The 21,782-nt window shown below is 34.7% G+C and overlaps 1 protein-coding gene across 9 annotated transcripts in view; it reads left to right on the top strand.

Moving 5' to 3' along the window:
* The window catches only part of XRCC4 (X-ray repair cross complementing 4), a 235,263-nt gene that overhangs the window by 142,558 nt on the left and 70,923 nt on the right, over positions 1–21,782 (top strand). The window lies entirely within an intron of this gene.

Raw genomic sequence — 21,782 nt, 5'->3', positions numbered from 1 at the left:
TCCTGCTTTAAAGAGACCCATAGACCGTTCCTCTTAGCCACTTGATTTTGTTAAGCTTGGTACTTTTTCAAGTAAAAAGTATCTTTCTAGTCATCCATTTATTTTTATTAAATTTTGGAATTATATACATTATTTTTACTGTTTTTCGCTTTTTTATCCAGACTACTCTCCTTCAATCTACATCTCAATTTAGTTGTAATGAGCTGAGAAATTGGGATAATTAACATTTCATTGCAGCAAAACAATCAGCATTTATAAATAATATTATCAGTTGAGTCAAAAATGAATGTGTACATCATTTGTGTGTTTGCATATATGTATCTATGCTCTGAGAATTTCTTTCTTTTTCCCTAAACTTTTCATTAATTTAGCAAATGGTTATTGAGCAATAGCCTTGTGACAGACGATAGTGTAGACCAGTGTTTTTCAAAGTGTGGAATGGGACCTCTGGGAGTTCCCAGAGCTCTTTCTGGTGATCTACAGGGTCATCTTCTCTTCAGTTCCATACCTGCATGAGGCCAGATTTTCTTCATATATTTCAATTAGAATAACATTTCTTATAAACCAGTGTTGCCTCAATTAAAAAAAAAAGTCACATCTGTTTGAATGCAGAAGCTAATAAGAATCCAACTGTTTTCATTCAATCCAGCTGTCAAACAGATTTGCAAAAGTGTAAAACATTACCCTCACAAGATTTTTTGTTTGGGAAATATAACGATTTTTCATAAAGAATTTGTTATTTATATTATCATGTACTGAGTTTGTTATTTTTAAATGAATTGATACATGTTTTTAAATTTTCTCAATTTTAATTTTGAATATTGCAAATATAGTCCACATAAACAAAAGCTCTTGAGGTCCTCAAGAACTTTTAAAAGTATAAAGGGTCTTGAGAGCAAAAGTTTCAGAATTCTGTTGTGGATGATGAGATTCCAAGATAGCCACAACCCATGCCTTCAGGAAACTGACAGCCCATCAGGAGGGAGTTTTCCAGTTTCTTACATAAAAATAAGCATTGTGCAGTTAGTAGTGGAATTGTTTGTCTATTTATCATTGGGTTTTTATTCTTTTCACAACTGGCCTGGTTTACTTGTACTTGAAAATACCGTTTCTATGCTACAATGGGTCCCTACTGCTTTCAGACGTATATGCAAAAACCCAATGTGTGCTAAACTCTTACTACTTTGTGTATATCATCTGAATTTATTCGTTAGCTCATAACCCCCTGGCTTCATAGAGTTCAGAGTATTTTATGATCTCTTAAATAATGAACCAAATTATTTCCAATTTGCAAACATTAGAGGATCAAAACTATTTCTATAAATCAATATAGGAGAAAATTAAATTACAATAAGCAGTTTGAAATATTCAGAAAACTCTGTACTTCATTCAGTCAATCTCTAAGCAAATGAGTTATGAGTAGCAGTTATGTTCCGGGCTTAATATTGGACCCTGGGGATTCAGGAGAGTAGAAAATAGACTACGCCCCTGTCCTCATGGAACTTTTGGTCTAAGTGTTTTGTCTGATAAGGATTTCAGGGTCTAGGGGATGAATGAAATATGTTGGTTTTAGGTTGGAGAGCTGCATCTTAGATCTTTCACCGTACATGTGAAGTAAATGTAAGGTTTTGAGGTAACTAACATTTTCTGAATACGCTACATTGCTTAAACAGGATTCTGGTATTCACGGTACAGAGATGAAAGAAGTTTAGATATGAATCAAGACTAAATATTTCATTTAGGCTTTTTAGTAAAGGTAATGTGTTTGTTTCCACCAGCATATATGCGATTAATATTGTTTTCCTTTGTTTGTCCATGTTTAGATGATCATGTCAATATTTTTATTTATTTATTTATTTATTTATTCATTTATGTTGGTGAGAAAGATTGGCCCTGAGCTAACAGCTCTACCAATCTTCCTCTATTTTTTTTGTGTGGGATGCCTCCACAGCATGACTTGATGAGTTGTGTAAATATCTGTGCCCAGGATCCGAACCTGTGAACCCCGGGCCGCCAAAGCAGAGCATGCAAACTTAACTACTGCACCATTGGGCCAGACCCCAATATTTATTTTCTATACTTTCCCTACTTTAAAAGTTGGTATAAACCATATCAGCTGTTTTGAATTGTCTACCAGTTATTTCGTTTTGGACTTTTAGGCTCAACAGCCCCTAAGTAGAAATGAAACATAAATGTTAGATGTCAAGAAGAATTTTAAAGATTAAAGGATTAGTTTAGTATTTATCTATTAGATATTGATGATGCCCCACTTTACAATTCCTCTTCCTTTCCTCAAATTAAACAAAAAGATAAATTGTATATTTTGTTCATGTTTTTTAATACTTTGGGGTGTTTTTTCCATTTTGAATACAGCCTACTGAAATTTTATGGCTCTTAAAATTCAAAATACTAGTTCTACTTTCCCAATTCTTTTCATAAAAAAAATTAGAACGCCTCTACAAAACAAAAAACAAGACAAGCCCATAACTGTAAAGAAATCTAAGAATAAGACCTTAGAATCTGCTGATGAGTAATCATCAAATACTGATGATTAACCCTTATTTTATCTTTCACATTCAAACTACTACCTATTTCCTACCTTCCTAAACACCTTTTCTCTCTGATAACTTCTGATAAACAACGTGTACACAGTTAGGTTACTATACTCTACTGTAGCCTCTCAAACAAATGCAGATGTGGTTAGTTTGTTACTTAGGGGTGAAAAAATATTGGCTTCTAACTCTAAACATCAATTCCCTTGGCCTTTAGCCCTTCATACATTCCCACTAGCATCTTCCATAATATTTCTTTGTTTGCCTTCTCCAGCTCTGCATCTCAAGAACAAAGTGGGGAGTGGTACTGTAGACATGATTCTATTAAACAGTGTCAAATACTGTATTGTACAAAGGTACACCAAGTTTAAGTAACTTACCCAAGGTCACATAGCTAGTGAGTGATTTTAAATAATTATTCAGTGGATTAATGAATGACATATTCTCCATTGTTCATAAAAGAGAATAAGAGGCTGTCTTTGTGTGGATGAGTTGTTTTAACTTGCCAAATTTAGCTATAAACCCAGTTTAATTATTATTATTGTGTTAATACTGTTATTATCTTACCAAATTAAACTGTTGGTTCAGCATTAACCAATTACTAATGTGTGTGGAGCTGTTTGACTACATGTTGTTTCCTTCCAGTTTACTATACTAAAGAAGGTATTGCTTGCTTATAAACCTGTGTTACCTGGTAAAAGTCATGAAATATTTGGGTGGGTATCTCTTTAAGCATATGTTCTAAGGACATTGAATAAAAGTAACTCTCAGATGACCATTATCAAGAGTTTTCAAAATTCTGAATACTTAAAGACTTTTGTTTGTGAAAAAGGATATTCTGCCATATTCATTTTCCTTGTATTCTTAGCCATGTTTAACTAGAAAAAATTAACTGAGAATGAATGTGTTACACAATTCTGTATACTTCTCTTAGTGCTGAAGAAAAGATTGCACAGAAAGTTTTGAGTTTATCGTTCACATTGCCATGGCGTATTAACCATTATATCCCATTAAAGTTATCTAGGATACTGACTTCACTAGTTGTTTTCAATTCTAAGCATATGCTAGATTTCAACATTTTTGTCAATCTCTCACAATGTTATTTCCTCTGTGCGTCCTGCAATACCCTTTCAGTAAAATTTACATTCATTGTGTGACTACCACATGATTTCACATTGTCTGTGGAAATGCACAGTAGATACTGTTGGCTGTGGAGAACAAAAGAATTCTGACCATGGCTTTCCCTCTTTCATTTGTTTAACAGATGTTTACATGCTGAGCATTAGGCACACATTGCTGAGCAAACTAAACACAGTCTCTTATCTCATAAAGCTTAGTCTATGTGAGAAAAGACAAGTCTTAACCATATCATAACATAGATACGAGGAGTACAGTAGTAGGGTTGAGGGCAGAGCGTTTAGGCATGCGCCCAGGGGGAATGTGTGAGTGTGATGGGAGTGGAGGGAGCAAGAAGGGGAGGGAATGCGCTGAGGCTGAGGGCTGTTCAGAGGCTAGACCAAATCTGGTGGTGTGGCTCTTGTTATAAATTCAGCCTTTTCTCATGTATATAGTAGCATTTCTGCTTCTCCATCACAGAGGATTTTTCATCTGTTTTCCCTACCTTTTGATACTGCTTTTTAACTCTTCTTAAGAGTTGTCAAAATATTGGATTGACTAGAAAACTCTGATATTTTGGTTATTATTGCATCTTCTTAGATATAATCATTTAAAATTATCTAAAGCTATTGTACTTAGTTTCTTTCTTTTTAGGTCTACTTTCAAACTGCTTAATGTTGTACAATTTTGTATTCCCAATAAAACTTTCATTCTTTTGAAACACAGGAAACTAGAAAATTGAAAACATACTGAAACTTATATAGAGTGCTCATAGGGCTAATAGCTTGAATTGGCATGTGTTAGCAGTCTTGAGGTGTAGAATTGTTACTGCCATTTTGCCCTTTTTTTGGTAAATATAAATGCTTTTTTCAGGAATATTTTTAGATCTTTGATGATTTCCTGCTTTTAGTAAGACTCTGAAATCCTTGAATCTGGTATATATTGATAAATATTCATTAAAAAATTTAGTGTGACTAATCCACACAATATGATTCTGCTTGGGGAACACTCATCCTGTTCTGTCAACTAGCATCAACACTAGGAGTCATTATTCAACATAACCATATGCTGTGCATTCCTTGCTATTTACTATCTTGCATCACTTGAAATTATGATTTGTAGAGTTTTTTTGGTATGTCTTTTTAATTCCATATTTTAAACAAAATGAACCAGCTGACAAAGACTACAGAAATTGTAAAATTAGTTTCATATTTGTATACTTTATTAACATCATCAGGTAAAATCTTGAGTGTAAATGAGAACACTGTAAAATTACTTTGTATAAGCAGGCAATGGAACAATATGTGTCTAAATGAAATAGCACTATATTCGGGTTTTATTAGGCACCCAACTTAAATTTTTAATGAGGTATAGCTTTATTATACAGCATAATAACCAAGGAAGAATTTTCCATTTAAATTTTTTTTTAATTTAAGAGCTCTCATTAATTCTTCTAACATCCTAAAAAAAAGCTAATATAAAACTCTATTAATAGCATACTGTTGGTGTGACAGGAAGTCGTTGTGGCCAGGTAGACTAGTTAGATTATTTTAACAAATTGTTTAATTAATCCAGTCATTATTTACTTATTTGTCTAAATTGAGGCAATGTCCCAGTCTTATTGAAATTAGCAACCAGTTAATAAAATCAACTAACAAAATTCTCAAATTAAATGACTTAATTATTACTTTAATGCTTATCACTCCTTCCACTGTTTCAGCCCATTTGTTCCCACCTGAAAATTCTACTTTACCTCCTTATAGCTGTTCTGTTTCTCTTTTCTGTAGGTTCTCTTTCTCAAAAGCAAACTAGTTTTAAGAGATATTGATATTAGTATCTGAACAAGGGACCTTTCAATGAAAAATTTGTCTTAGAATCAGGGCTCCAGACCCTGGGAGAGGTGGACAAGAAGAGAGCCATACCCGAGTTACAACCAAATCAAGATTATGCTGGAGACCAACACAGGGAGTCCTGTAAGGGATGTATGATAATAAACTGCTTACCAAAACTGGGCTGTAAAGTTCTTCTTAGGGCAGGAACAAGCGCTATTGCAGGTCTGAAGCAACTCTAACTTAATTTTGAGCTCTTTCTTAAATGATCCTTGATGAGAAAAAGCATTGGTCCCTGTGGTCAGGAGAAGAGTTAAATATATAAGCAGGAACAAAATGCCTCCGACTCTGAGATTTGGATAGGTGGAGGGAAGAAAGTCAAGGCATTTATTGAGGTTAAATGATAATGAGTCCAGAATTATTCTTTACAATATCGTTCACAGACTTTGTTCTGCAGAATTTATAAAGTTTTTAAAGGAGATCTTAATAAGTAGCCTACAAAGGGTTCCATATCTAAACAAGTTTAGAAATTGCTGCATTCCATAGCTCCCACGCTTCCATATGCTCCAACCCCCAAAACTTGGAGATTTATATGTTAAAGGCTTTGAAAAACCCCATACTAAAGAATTCATTTGACTTTTTAAAATCATTTTTCAAATGTCCTTAAGCATAGCACCCTCATGCAGGCTACCTCCCTCCTCCCAAAAAGGGCTTGGTAACAGTCCAAGGGATCGCATTTTGCAAGGCCCCAGTTTAGGATATGAACTCTCAAAATTCTCAAGCATCAATGATCTTAAAAATATAAGAACCTTTTGACCGTAATTATAGAGTATTAGGCATTAAATGTATCTGAAGAAAAATTTGTTGCTGTGTACGTGGGACCTCTGTCTCCCTCTCCCACAATTCTGCTACTCAGAAAACCTCCTGCTTGTCCAGTTGATGGCTCTCTGAGCAGCAGGGTTATTTTCTGAGAGAATTCTAGTGATTGGAACACATTGGTACACTCCTAGAAGGAGCACTTCATCATCGTCTCAGCTGCAAGATGAAACCATTAAAATAGTTTGGGCCAAAAGTACAAATAAGTACTTGTATAGGCTTTAGATACTTTTATATAGTCTTTGTTTCTGCAGGTTAGCAAGTGAAAAATATATACATTCACATATCTCATGTGAGGCCCACAGACATGATTTAATCTTCTATGTGATGGATGTCTTCTGAAAACACCGAGTTCTAACACGTTGTTCCAAACAACATTAAAGATATTATTAAATTATAACTTTTCACAGATGTTGCTCCTTGAACTGTAGTGAAGAGGTTTTAACTGTGTGTTCTGAATCAACCATAAAGTGGTCCCATTAAGTAGTTGTATAGCTGCAGTATTTTAGGTGAGTGTAGGTGGCAGAACACACACACACACGCGCACACACACATACACACACACCCTTCTTAGATTAACTCTGATTTAATTAACCAGGGTTACCCAAGCTTACTATAGTCCATGTGGCCACAGGGAGCAGGAAAAGATGCTGCATATCTTAGGACAGTATTTCCTCACTTCCTTGGAGTGGGGTGGGATATTGCACAACTGCCACTAATACAGTTTCTATAAGGTATAGTCTTCCTAGAACCAGAAAAGTTCAATTCTTTCCTATTTATACAAGAAGCTTACAGCATCATCCTGGATGAAATTGCACAGTACATATACTTTTGTTTAGAGGAATAATTATAGATCTTAGGTTCTCCTGGCTGCTTAACCAAAGTTATCATGCATACCAAAGTGTTTCAGGGTCCTAGGGAGCCCACTTCCCCACAGTAACCCACTTGCAGTGAAATGGAGTTTAAAATAAAATATTTACTAAGACTCCTCTTGTGATGGCGTTTTGGAGAAAGTTATTTGTTTGCCTTCTGATACACTTCTTCCAACGTTTTCATCATTGTACGGATTATGAAAATCTAAGTAAAATTTAAGACTAGGGAAGGGAAAAGCCCAGTATTAATTCATTTATATATTTATTTACTTGTTTACTTTATTTTTCACAGTAGTTTTAGGTTCACAGCAAAACTGAGCAGAAAGTACAGAGTTCCTATATACCCTGGTCCCCAGACATGCACAACCAACCCCACTATGAACATCCCCCACTAGGGATTAGTTACAATCAATGAACCTGTATCGATACATCTTTATCATCCAAAGTCCGTATTTTACATTGCGATTCACTCTCGATGTTGTACATTCTATAGATTTGGACATGTATATAATGACAAATATCTACCATTGTAGTATCGTACAGAATAGTTTCACTACCCTAAAAATCCTCTGTGCTCCACCAATTCATCCCTCCCTCCCTTTAACTCCTGGCAGCCAGTAATCTTTTAACTCAATCCATAGTTTTACCTGTCCCAGAATGTCATATCATTGCAATCATACCATATATAGCCTTTTCAGATTGGCTTCATTTGCTTAATAATATTCATTTAAGTTTCTTTCATGTCTTTTCATGGCGTGATATCTCATTTCTTTCTAGTGCTGAACAATAATCCATTGTCTGGATGTACCACAGTTAATCCACTTACCTACTGAAGGAATCTATTTATTTTTTAATAAAATGAGGTTGATTTTATTTGTTTTCTGAGTATAGAAGTAGCACATGCTTATCCCAGAAAAATCAGAAAGCACACAGAAACAGAATGATGACCAGGAGATACATAACCCCACCCACCTGGAGATGACCACCACAAACACCATGGTACTCTGTGTATTTGTAGATCTCTTCTTCTTCTACACTTTATGTGCGAAACAAGGCTCATACCATTTATGTTGTAGCCTGCTATTTTCAAATTTATATATATTATAAACATGTTTCTACTTTAATAGATACATTTCTTCAATATCATGTTATATTTATAGTATTCCATTGTATACATGTACCGTAATCTTTTTTAACCAGTTCCTATATTGTACATTTAGGCCTTATCCACATTTGTATTATTACTAAGAATGTTGTATATACTTGTACATAAATTTGCACATATGACTGATTATTTCCTTGGTATGAATTCCCAAAAGTAGAATTACTGGATCAGAGGGCATATGTACTTGTGATTTCTTTGTTATATTTTGCTGGAATTCCTCCAGAAGGCTCTAACAATTTGTACTCCCACAAGCACGGGTTGTCTTTTGTTCTTTTGTTTTCCAATTCATTTTGATCATTGCCAGATCATTTTAATTATTTAATCAATGAATAGTATCTCACTGTTTAATTTTTGTGTCTAACCGTTAGAGAAATCTATTTTTTCTCTATGTTTATTGATTATTGGCATTTCGTCTTTTGTTTATTACCTATCCATTACCCCTCAGCTGATTTTCGGTGGAGGTCTTTATCTCCTATTGCTTTATAAGAGCTCCTATATCTAAAAATATTAATCTTTATGTTTCCCAGATTGTCATTTGCTTTTTAATTTTTGTTAATGACATCTTGTATTTACATAAGTTATTAGTTAAATCCATCAATAATAATGATAATATTTAACTTTCATTGAATACTTATGTCCTGTGCTAAGCCCTTTATATGCATTATCTCATTTAACTATGCCCATTCCATACATTAAGAAGCTCAGACCTGGAGAGATTAAGTAACTTGCCCAAAGACAAGTGCTACGTCTGTGATTTTGAATCTGAGATCATCTTATTCCAAAGACCTTACTTTTTAGCTACTTTATTTACTGCTTCAAAAATAACAGTAACTAATATTTATTTGATTACTGTGTGCCAGGCATTGTGTTAAGCACTTAAATTCCATTAATTCGTTTAATTCTCAGAATGACTCTGTGAATTAGAGCTCTGTTTATATCTATATTTATTAATAGTTGAATAAAGGTGAGTTTCAGGGAGGTTTGCTTGTTCAAAATTTCTACAATAACACAGTAGAAACAGAACTGTGAGCTCTGTAAATGCAAGGACTGGGTTAATGTACCTCCTGCCTGCCTTTCAACATAGATATGAGAGTCAGATGAGATCGTGTATATGAAAGCACAATCTAAGTAGGACACTCTAGGAATATGATGTACAGTTATTTTTAAAGCACTATTTTCCCCAAGCTTTGGGCTAAATCTTAGAAGCCTGTTTCTGGTAAGAAAACTATGTTTATGAAATTTTCAAACCTGGAGTGTTTCCTTCCCTCATAATTCTTATGGAAATGAGGATTGCCCATACCCTTCTATGTGTTAACTCAGCAAGTCTTCTTTTCTTCCATTTAACAATCAATAGCATAGTATGTATGGAGGAAAATACAATTCAAAGGCCAAGTTTTTAAAAGCAGTTGACTAATTTGATATATATATAAATATGCATATATAAACATTTGTATTCTATCATATTTTATATTATTAATCATTTAAAATTTAATTTCCAAATCACTGAAGCATTTACTAATTTTTTGCAATTTAATCAATTTAGAATATGGTAGTTGGCCATCCTAGTCTTTCAAAAAGAACCTGTTTTCATGTTTATACCTTGATTCTTAAAAATACCCAACAATTTATTGCTTTTTTTCTACTTTAAAACTCAACATATTTGAAATGTGTGTATGTATGTTTAAATTAACATGGATAATATAATTCATCAGATTCAAATATCTAATTCTTGAAGATTTTTGGTAACTGAACTTTAAATTTCTTTAGTGTCAAATTAGGGACATAAAATGTATGTGTAATTGCTGTGTTTTTACTTTGGTCATCATGAGGAAACCTCATTTTTTTTTACACAACTTTAATTTTATCATAATGTTTATCTTAGTTGCAAAAGTAAACACAGTGGTGGTTTTCAAACGAGATAGGTTTTTATTAGCTGCGCTGTGTGTTTACCTAACTGTTCAGGCTGTGGCTCTCACTTTTCTTGCTGCGTGTTTTGATTAATGGCCCCCTGGACTTGTTCCAGAATATACTGATTATGGTCAGTGCACTTCAAAGATGATTTATTAATTGTGTTTGCGACTCAAAATAATTAAGTAAAGATTGATCATATGCATTATTATAGGTTTGCCAATAAAATCAGCAGTTACATTTTTAAGATAAAGTTTGCCTGAGTGGATTTTTTTAACTATACAGAAAGGGCAACATATTAATATTTTTAAACATATTCAATATTAACCACAGCTTTATAGCCTTTTAAAGCATGATTATTAAATGTGTCAGAGGCTTAGTCTTATAGGTACATGTATTTTAAATTCTATTTTAACGTAATTTCAAAATAACATGTTTCAAAGGACATTACATAGATGTTTAAATAAAGTATTTCGATATTTATAACTCAGTCTGGGAACAACCGTTTTACTACAGTTCCCTCAGGCTATTACATGCATTTAGATTTCAAATTACTGACAAGCTTGGATTTTTGTTCTAAAAAAATTTTAATAGGAAGCTGTTATAATTTTTCTGTGTTTTAAGTAAAGGGAGTTTATCATATATTTCATACATTTATTAGACTCCTATTGTTTGACAGACTTTCTTACATAAAATTTCTTTAAATTTTGCTTGATAATAGTTATTGTTTCAGGCATTTTAAGCACTCTGACAACATAGAATAATGTGTAAATATTCATTATGACTGGTCAGAGAGGTTATTAATCAAAGAAAATGACTCCCTGCTCATAATTTATAGTTCAATATTGAAAGAAAAATAGGTATTTTTTTATTATTTGGTGTACTATATTCAAAATTTGCATTTTAATAGTGAAATTCTATAACTTGTCATCTACTATGATATGCAACTAAATATTATAGGTATTTGGTTTGTATTAAAACATCATGAAATGAAACAAAATATTTTATCACAGTCGAAGTGAAGGCTGTTTCATATTCTAAGCTTTGTGTGAAAGTATAAGCTAGTTATGTCAAAATAAGAAGATATAAACCCACAAGTAGCTGAGATGTTGGCAACTGGAGTAAAGAAATCAAACAGAATAAAAAACAAACAATAAACAAAAAACCTAAATAGAGAAATTAAAAATCTATTATGATTCATAAATATTATTTGAAGATTTTGTTTGCTTTTGGTAAATCGTTACTCAAGGGCAAAGAGCACAGACATGCTTTGTTTAAACATCATTATTTAAAAATATTTTTAGTAAAATTTTAGAACATTTGTTTAATTGAAAATCTTTTACAGTAATTTTGTTTCTAAAAAATTCCTAAAAATTATAATTTCTCTAGATCAAATTTATTTGTGTTACTTTTTAAAATGTTAATTTTATAAGAAATGAAGATAAATTATCAGTGCATTGAAAAAAGCAATGTTATCTTTGCCAGCATTATTGAGTGCTTACTCCTGCATACACCACTTCTAGAAATACAGAATAAAGAGATTGGCACAGGCTGTGTCTTCAACAATTTTTATATGTGAAATAAAACAGTAAAGCAAAATTAATCAATAGCACACACATCCCTTTTCCTTTTTGGCCACATTGTATTTCCTGACAAGCTATCTTTAATATGTATACAGGTAAAATATGCCAAGTTCCATTATAGGTACAAGACCTATGAAATTTCAGAGGAGGTAGTTGACATTCTATTTGGAGGACTGTGGAAGAAGGAGATCCTGTGATAAGATCAGAGATGACTGGGTAGAAGGAGGTGTGGTTTGTAGGGGTGTGGGGATTTCTAGAGACATAAACTGAAGAAAGATAGCACAGAGACTAATAACTGAACCCAGTCTCCAGACTTCCCTTTTTTCTCTCAATAATTGAACCACCTCTGCCACCCCGTGTGTCCCCAAGTTCTAACACGGCCCATGGCTGCCAACCTAGAGGCTGCATTTCCCAGCCTCACTGGCAGTGAGGTGTGGCCATGTGACAAAATCCTTGCCACTGGGATATGAATGGAAATGATATGTGCAATTTGGGGATCTTGCCCGTAAAATGCTTGGGCATAGATTCCCCTGTCTCTTTCTCTGTTCTTAGCCTGTCTTCTACCTAGCATTTAAGGAAAACATCCTAGGAGATGGCAGAGCAACAAGAGAGGACAAGTCCTAGTCCATGGACAATCTCCTGGAGCAAAAGGCAGCATATCCACTATGGACTACCCAGCTACCCCTAGACTGTTGTGTGAGAGAGAAATAAATGTCTAGCTTGACTGAGCCGTGGTGCTTTTTGGGTCTCTTTATTACAGAAATTTGAGATTCCTCTAACTAGAAGGAAGGGCTTTCCTTTCCTGTCAGGGGAACAGAGTGCATAAGTAAATGCATGGACGAGGAGTCTGGAAGATAGGGGACTAGTGACCATATCATGAGGTGCATAGAGATGCAAATAAAGCTGGCAAGGTAGGCAGAACCCAGATCACGAAGGGACTTAAATGCTAAGCTGATTTATTTGGACTTTTTTTTATGAACGCGGCAATGAACTGTTAAAGGTTTTGAGGCAAAGAATGGCATAATAAAGAGTGCTTTAAGAAAATTTCCCTAGAATAAAGAAGATGTGGTGTATATACACAATGGAATACTACTTGGCCGTAAGAAACAGTAAAGTCCAGCCATTTGTGACAACATGGATGGACCTTGAGGGTATTGTGCTAAGTGAAATGAGTCAGAGGGAGAAAGTCAAATACCGTATGATCTCACTCATAAGTAGAAGATGAAAACAACAACAAACAAAACTCATAGAAACAGAGATTGTATTTGTGGTTACCAGAGGGGAAGTGGGGTGGCAAGAGGGCAAAATGGGTGATTAGGCATATGTGTGTGGTAATGGATTATAATTAGTCTTTGGGTGGTGAAAATGATGTCATCTACACAGAAATCGAAATATAATGATATACACCTGAAATTTATATAATGTTATAAGCCAGTGTTACCGCAATAAAAATAAAAGCTATTATTTATTGATCATTCAAAAAAAAGAAAAAGAATATTTCCCTGGAAACCATATATTTGGTAGAGGGAATGTTTGCAGATCTGCAGTGAAGATAGGAGAATATTACAGTAGTCCAGGAAGAGTTATCTGAAGAAGGATAACTATTCTAAGTATGTGTGATTGGAAAGGAAAGGAAGGGATGGATTGAGAAACACTTAAGGTTGTTATCCTCTTACCACCAAAGACCTGGGAAGCCTCATGAGCTATTGAAAGCTATTTGTTAAACATGGTCTTTATCAAAGTAAGTCATCTGTCTTACTTCAGAAATCGGCCCACCACAAAAGCTGGATAAACAAAATTTGGTGGTCATTGGCATTGACTTCCCAAAAGACCAGAAAAGTTTCCTTTTCCATATTTATATACTCAAGTATATAGATATATGCTACATTTATGTGTATTATTTTACTTCTTTTCATTTATGTAAATTTTTAACTTAATTTATCATATAGGCATGTGAATCAGTAAGCTGTCTTCAAATCACGCTTTAAGAAAGGTTGTCACTCTGGAAGGTGAAGTACTATAGCTTCTGAACACCTTCCTTGATGTAGGGGTTCTTGTTAGCTCCAGCCACGGAAGTATTCCTTTTGGACATATCTTTTCATTTCAATCTGACTTTATGAGGTTTCTCTTGCTTGGAGTTATATGATATTCTACTTATGAACTACAGAGAAAATCAACTTTTTTACTGTCACAATCTGTTATGGATTTTATAAAGGATTTTGATTTTATAAAGTGCTGATTTTATAAAGCATTTTGCCTAGGGCCAAGATATATGACTTTCTAGAGGGTTCCAGACCATAGGAGATAAAATAAGAATTGTATTCACAAATAAATTTGGCAAACTAATGAAGTGGTGAGATATTGGTATAAAACCAAACAGCCCTGTATAGCCCTATTTCAAGGAAACCATGAAAATAATAATTTTTTATTTATTGAGGTTTATTTTTGGTTAAAAAGTACCGTATAAAGCATAGAAACTGTTAAAGAGAATATTTCATTTATTCTCAACTGCTAATGTGCAAGTAAGACAAATGAAAGTCTCAATATTCTTACTGAATAATAAGATGGTCTTTCAGGTCTGAAGTGTACTTTTGGAGTCCTCCATATAAGCTCTGAGATACATATACCAATAACTTGTAAAGGAGGAAAATAAACCCAGCATAGGAAAGAAAACTGGCATTACAGATTACTGTTAGACATTGGTTATAGGCCTATGCCTTGAATCTCCACCTTAGTAGAGTAGTGGAGTACTTATTTTGTGTCAGGCACTGTGCTTGGTGCTGGGGCTACAGCACCAAACAAGATGGACCAGGTTCTTCCCCTCTTGGAGGATATGATGTCATTGCAGAAACAGACCAGTAACTAATTACAATATAGTGTGATAAGGAGGCTATGTGGTATAATAGTTCCTGGTGCATTTGGAATGCTTAACTAAAATGAATACTAGAGGTGGGCATAAAGAACACAAAGTGAAAATTACTACCTCTTTTCTTTAATGAAGGATGGACACACAGATCAGTGACGGCACGTGAGAAAACATATTACCTTTGATAGAGTTAAAAAATTAACATCCAGAATTGGGAATTCAATACAAATTGACAGTTACAAAAGGAAAATATTCTAAACTAGCATGATACCTGGCACATACTAGGTACTCTGTAGTTATTGAGTAAATGAAACAGTGAATGGATCTTATCTATAATGAGGTAAAGGAAATATTAAGTGGATCTCACCCAGCTGTGTCTTCCCCCTTCTTGGTAAGTGGTGCTACCCTCTACACAGTTGTACCATCTGCAACAAAAGCCTGAAACTAAAAGTCATTCTTAACTTCTCCCTTTCTCTCACCCCACATTCAGTCCATCTGCTGGTCTCATACTTTCTGCCTCTAAGACATCTCTTGGAACTGAATCACTTGTTGTCTACTTACACTGCCACTACCTTAGTCCAGGACACAATCATCGTTTACCTGGATGACGGCAGCCTGCTCCCTTTTGTTCTCCCCATTTCCACTTCTCCATCCTATAATCCATTCTCTACAAAGTAAACTTCTGAAAGCAGAAATTATGTTACGTCTTTATATTCCTCCTCATCTCTCCCAACTTTCCATCCCTTCCCTAAAATATTCCAATGGCAACCCCTTGTACTTAAAAGCTAAACTCAGTACCGTGGGTCGCATGCTCTGAATGACCTTGCCCCTGCCTCTTGAAACTAATTGTGTGATTTATTCATTTGTTTAAAAAGATTTGGGAACCATGGACATGTATAGTCTATACTCATTCTCAGCAGTTATGTTCTATAAAGTTGCTGTGAACACTAAATTAGCAAGTACTGAATCATTGTCCCTAGGGGGAATATAGGGTTAGGTTCCTGGAGCCTCTGGTCACATTTTTGTCAACCAACCAATACATAACCTGGTTTTATATATGTTTATGTTTAAAGATACCTTATTTGATATATACTGTTGATTCATTGACATTAAACTCATGGTCAACAGCACTGCAATTCATGCCTGAATAAAGCTTATCTAACATATGTATTTTCTCCTGTAAGGTAACGTCATGGCCTTCGTGTGCTTAAGAACACTAGACAGCACTTCAGCACTGTACTTGAGGGCCATTTGAAGAAGCAAAATCACCAATAAAAAGCATAAAAATGCAAAAAACATGGCACCAAATATACTGCAAAAAGAACTTGTGTATAATATGAGACATGAAACCAGAAGGCATTACCTTTGTTCCACTTCAGCTGGGCACATACACTTCAAGAACTCAGATTTTTCACTGCACGTGCATATCCTCAAATGATTGAGAGAGCACTTTAAGTGTTGATTTGTGGATTATGAATAAATTTTAGGGAGTAGGAAAATTTAGAAATACAGAATCTGTGAATAATGAGAATTGACTGTAGTTAGTACTTAAAGCCATGGGACAGAGGCACTCACCCAGATTCTGAATAAAGGATCCCCAAGATTGAGCCCTAGGACATTCCAGGGTTTGGGGGTCAGGCTCTACATACATCACCAATTGGATGCCAAGCTCTGAGGAAGAGAGATTATTAAGATAGGAGGAAAATGAGGTGATTATGACTTAATAGAAACCAAAAATATGTTTCAAGAAGGAAGGTCAGTTCTCTCAAATGCTACTGAGAAATCAAGTACAGTAAGGACAGAGAATCTACTGGGGTCTCAGGGAAGCCTTGAGGAGACAGATGGTTAATTAGAGTAGAATGAGGTAAGAATTAGAATACACAGAATGTGAGTAAACCTTTCAAGAAGTATTGCTCCAAAAGTGAACAGACAAATGGAGAAGTAGCCAGAGAGGGCTGTGGGCTCCAGGGAGGTTTTTGCTCGCTTATTTCATATAGGAGGTACATGAATGTGATTTTATGCTTTTGATAATGACCGAGTCAAGTAGAAAATATAATTTTGACCAAGTCACTCAACATTTCTTGCCCTTAGTTTTTCTCTTTATAAAATGAGGGACTTACCAGATAAAATTATCCTGATTTACTTTGTGTGTAGGCCAACACCATACTATAGTAATTTAGAGTGTGGATTCTGAAATCTAGCTGCCAGGGTCTGTGTTTTAGCTTCACAACTTACTACCTGTCAGATTTCAGACATCACACTTTACCTTGCTATGCTTTGGTTTCCTTATCAGTAAAAAGAGTAATAATAGCACCTACCTGGATTTGTAGGAATTATGAGATACTGGATGTAAAAATCTTAGCACAGTGCCAAGTACATAACTAGCACTCTGTACATGTTAACTATTTTTTATTATGTATCATTGCTATTTTTATCTTCCCCTCTCTAAGATGCTCTCAGCTGTGAATCCCATATTTATGTCACGTTCTTTTGACTTTCTCTACATGCTCTACAGTATATAGAGAGTACAGAAATGTCTTCTGCCATTTTTTATAATACTGTTATGAACAATGATAATTTCTATTAACAAGCCAGTAGGAAGTTTCGTATTTAAAACGGGGTTCTTTGGAGGAGACAGTTTTTCTAATAAAAAATTTGTTGAACAAATACTTGCAGGCCTAGTATTTGCCAACAAAACGAAGTCCCTCTTTTCATGGAGTTGAAGTCTTAGTCAAAAAAGAGAAATCTTGAATTCACCACAAATTTCAATTCTTTCTCGAAGTCCCGTACCATGTGTCTTTGGCAGTTTAGAAAAGCATGTTTTTAAAAAAAATAAAAGTGAGAGAAAGATGTTTTGAAAGAGACAAATGGAAGAGGGAGAAGGGGAAGGAAAAAATAAGAAAGAAAGAGGGAAGGGAGGAAGGGAAAGGGTCTCAGCATGATAGTATATAGAGGTTGAAAGTTTATTTTTCTGGTTGTCTGGCTCTTGTGAATATCTGCCGAGTCCTCCTTGGGAGGTTTGCTATTAATAATTATTTTTCATAACTTCAACTTGCTTTTGTTATTTTAAAAATCATCTTATTACTCTTGGGTTCTCTAGTCAGTGGTGTTTGATAGTATATCATGTATAACCTTATATTTAAATCCATCTCAGACTTCAGACCCACATTTATTGAGTAGCAGGCACTGTACCATTCCTTTTTCTCAAGGTAGCAGGTAAGGCAGATAGATAAAAAGAGAATTTCTATATAATATGATAACTTTTAAAATACAGATATACACAGACTACATATAGGAATACAGAAGAGATTTTATTTAGCCCATTGAATCAACTGCTGACTCAGATGCATTCCGGGATTATCTTTCAGAGACACTATTGTACCCTGTTTTTTCAATGAAGCCAATTGAAATTTTCTTTTGGTTAAAGTGACCTGAAACTTTGAAAACTCTTGTTTCTCTTGGCATTTATATTATATTTATTATTATATAATTTTCTCCTGTCTTATGCATTTTTCTTTAAACTTCAAAATTATTGTAATCCTGTGCTACATTTCAAATAATTTATAATGGTAGGACATCCAATCCAATGACTCGTTCACTCTGAATGAAATCAGGGATATTATATATCACTGATTTACTCTAAGAATCTTAAGTTTATTACTTATTATGGTCCCATTTGGACTCCAAGCAATAAAGGAAGCACTAATGTGGATAATTTAAAGTAGCAGACAATAATTCTTATTCTTCCTACTATTTTCTTTTTATTGTGTCCACTTGTTTCAGGAATTATTGTGTTAATTTTGGAATGGAATTTATTGATTATCTAATCCAAAATATATGGCCATGTAAACTTTATATAAATGTTTTGTGAGACAAAAGGCTTACTGCTTTAAGTGAAAGCCCATTTCACCCAGTAATGTCCATCGATTGGCCCTAGTTCTGCCTTCTGTGTCATATCAGATAAATCTTCTACCTTAAAGCCACTCATATAGAGAGGACTCACGTTATAAGAGCATACAATTTATGCATGTTCGGCATACATTCTCCATCTACCTCTCCCACCATCAAAAGGGGCAAGGGAGAGAGAGAGGGAAAAAAAACAATTTAAATGGTTCTGGGCATTATACACAAACATATGTCCGGGAGTGAGTATGAAATGGGAAACATATATCTCCTTTCCCCCATCTGTCTGTGTTGTCATTATCCTTCTATAACATGACCAGCACATTTAAAGATAAACCTTTTTCATACAACATGGCCAGTAAACACGAGGCAACTACTTTATATTTCTACTGCTTGATGGGAAAAAAAGTAGCCATTTATCAAAATAGAAGGAAAACCCTGTGGTGCTGGACCAATTGAAATTGGTATATCATGCTGGAGTATAATATTTTCCTGAAGATTTTTCAGGATAATTTGATTTCCAAGTTAAGATCCACCATTAAAACTCGACCTATAAATAAGGTATCACTCCATTTAATATGGAGACCATTTCATCCTCTGAATTTTTTTTCTGCAAGCTAAAAGAGCCTAAGTTTATCAACATTCCCCAAGTATAACTTGGTTTTCACCTGATCAATCTCCTGGTTGGAGTTAGTTCTCACTGAATGCATATAGTTTGCCAGTGTTCCATTACCATCAAGTCACCAGAACTTGCTTATATCTCAGATGTTGTGTGATCTACACAGAGAATAATGAGCACCATACTTCTGTTAATATGGGGTGTTCCCTTGCTGTTACATCTTTCGTTCCTGATATATCACTAATTTTTTTTTTTTGAAAACCTACTTAAAAAGATAAGTACAATGGTCCTGAATTTCCCTAACTTCAGTCATGCACAGGCCACCACTTGGATTTGTGTTGTATCTGAGTTTCACTACCTTCCTCCACAATTTTTGCCACTTCTTGGTAATACTTGCATTATGAGTTATCTATTAAATCATTTCACTTTTTAAGTTAAATATGCTTATTTAAAGAAGAAGCTACACTTTTTTATTGTGAATGGAAAACCAGTATCATTGAAGGTAAATGTAAAATTTAATACAATATGAAGTTAATGAATACAATAAAATATGGCACTGTTACCTGAAGGCTCTGCGGTTAAGTACGGTTCTCTCTTTTTTAAAAGGCCTACTAGCCATCAGCTCTTTGAAAGCAATATCACTAATTTTATGGTTGTGGTACCTACTGGTGCTCCGCAGTCCAGACTCACCACCTAACTGTCTTATAAGGGCATGCCATAGAGTAAGGAGATGTAGATTTACAGCCTAACTCTGACAGTTAGTTGCTGTGTGATTTATGGCAAGCTACTTAATCACTCTTAGCCTCAATATTCTAATTTCTAAAATAAGAATAGTAACATCCAGCTCATTAAAATTAATGAGGTGACAAACATAATGTGCCAGGCACGTGGTAAATGCTCGATATTGGTTATTACCGCTGCTCTTGTTCTTGTTCGTGTTACTTTCCCTTTCCAGTGTCCTACTGTCCAGATTTGAATGTAAATTGTCTTCCAGGTCAAGTTAATTTCTTATGGTAAAATTATACCACGAAAGCATTTAACACATTTTATTATGTGTAATAATTCATAATCTAATAACTTTTATCATCAGAAATTCCAGAATAAAATGACCAAAGATGAATTTAGAAGTATTATGTTATGTAACTTTGGTAGTACCTTGCTTGCTGATACCATGTACCTTGTGCATACTCAAATCATAATATCTTTTCAATACATGTTTGCCGAGTACCTAGCATGAGCCAAGTACTGACGAGGGCACAGATCTAAGCAGAGAGGGTATGGTGGTGAGCAAACAGCTGATGTTACATTCTAGTGGTATACACCAAGCAAAAGATAAACAGTTAACCAAGGACACCTCAGATAATAATCAAGAGATATACAGATAATTAAAAGATAGTGATGTAAAAGATAGGACGAGAAGTTTCCTCTTTGTGCAGAGTGGTCATGGAAGGTCTCTCTGAGGAATTGATATTTAAGTAACCTAAAGGTTATTTATAACCTATTATAACCTAAAGGACCTAAATAACAAGCAGACATCCCTGCGAAGACTGGGAGAAAACAAGTAATGCACAGGCCCTAAGGAGAGCCAAACCTGACATGTTGAAGGCATAGAAAGATGGTCCGTGTAGTGGGAAGGAGGAGTGATATGTGATATAAATATGTGGTCAGGGAAATGGAGATGGTCGTATCCTGCAGTGCTTTGAGGGCCAATATTCTTTAAGTTTTATTCACAGTGAAGTGGTGGATTTTAAGGAGGGAAATGACATGATCTGATGCTTGTTTTGAAAGATTGCTATGACCACTATGTGGAAAATATATGAGGAGGGAGTTAGTGAAAACAAATCAGTTAGGAGATTTTAGAGTAGTCCAGGTGAAAATCAGTAGTGGCTTAGGCTATTGGGAGAAATAGTGAGAAGTTCCTCGATCTTGGGTATGTTTTAGCAGGAGTGTTGCCAGGACTTACTGCTAGGTTTGACTTAGCAGAATAAGGGAGAGAGGAGAAGCAGGAGGATTCCTATGTTTTTGGCTTGAGAAAGTAGGTGAGTGTTGCAGTTTTCAGACATGGGAAGGACTAAGAAAGAAGCGTGTTTGCAGAGCAGAAAAATGAGAAGTTCTGTTTTGGCTAGGTTAAGTTTAAAACTTAGCAGACATCAAAGCAGAGATATCAAGATTTATGAGTCTGGAGTTCCTGGGAGAAGTGAGGTTTCGAGATAAAGATTTGAGAGTCCTAAACATTTGGGATTTCTGGTGATCTTAAAGTGAGAACAGTCAGCATGGGTGGGTGTTTCTCTTCAACAATGTTTGAGTGGTTCCTAATGGGGAGCTTTAAACAGCAAATACAGGAAAGGTAAAGGGAGATGTTAGCGTAATGTCTGATTCTAGGATTTATTCTTTAATAGATTATAACAATTATAACTGATAATTCAGTCCATTTTTGATTATCTATTTTATGGATTATACATACATTGAATAGCCAGGTGATTAGTTTCTGGG

The sequence above is a fragment of the Equus przewalskii genome, chromosome 13, assembly GCF_037783145.1.
Source record: "Equus przewalskii isolate Varuska chromosome 13, EquPr2, whole genome shotgun sequence".
NCBI lineage: Eukaryota > Metazoa > Chordata > Mammalia > Perissodactyla > Equidae > Equus > Equus przewalskii.
The sequence above is the reverse complement of the archived record's forward strand: the minus strand, read 5'-3'. Positions and strand labels throughout refer to the sequence as shown.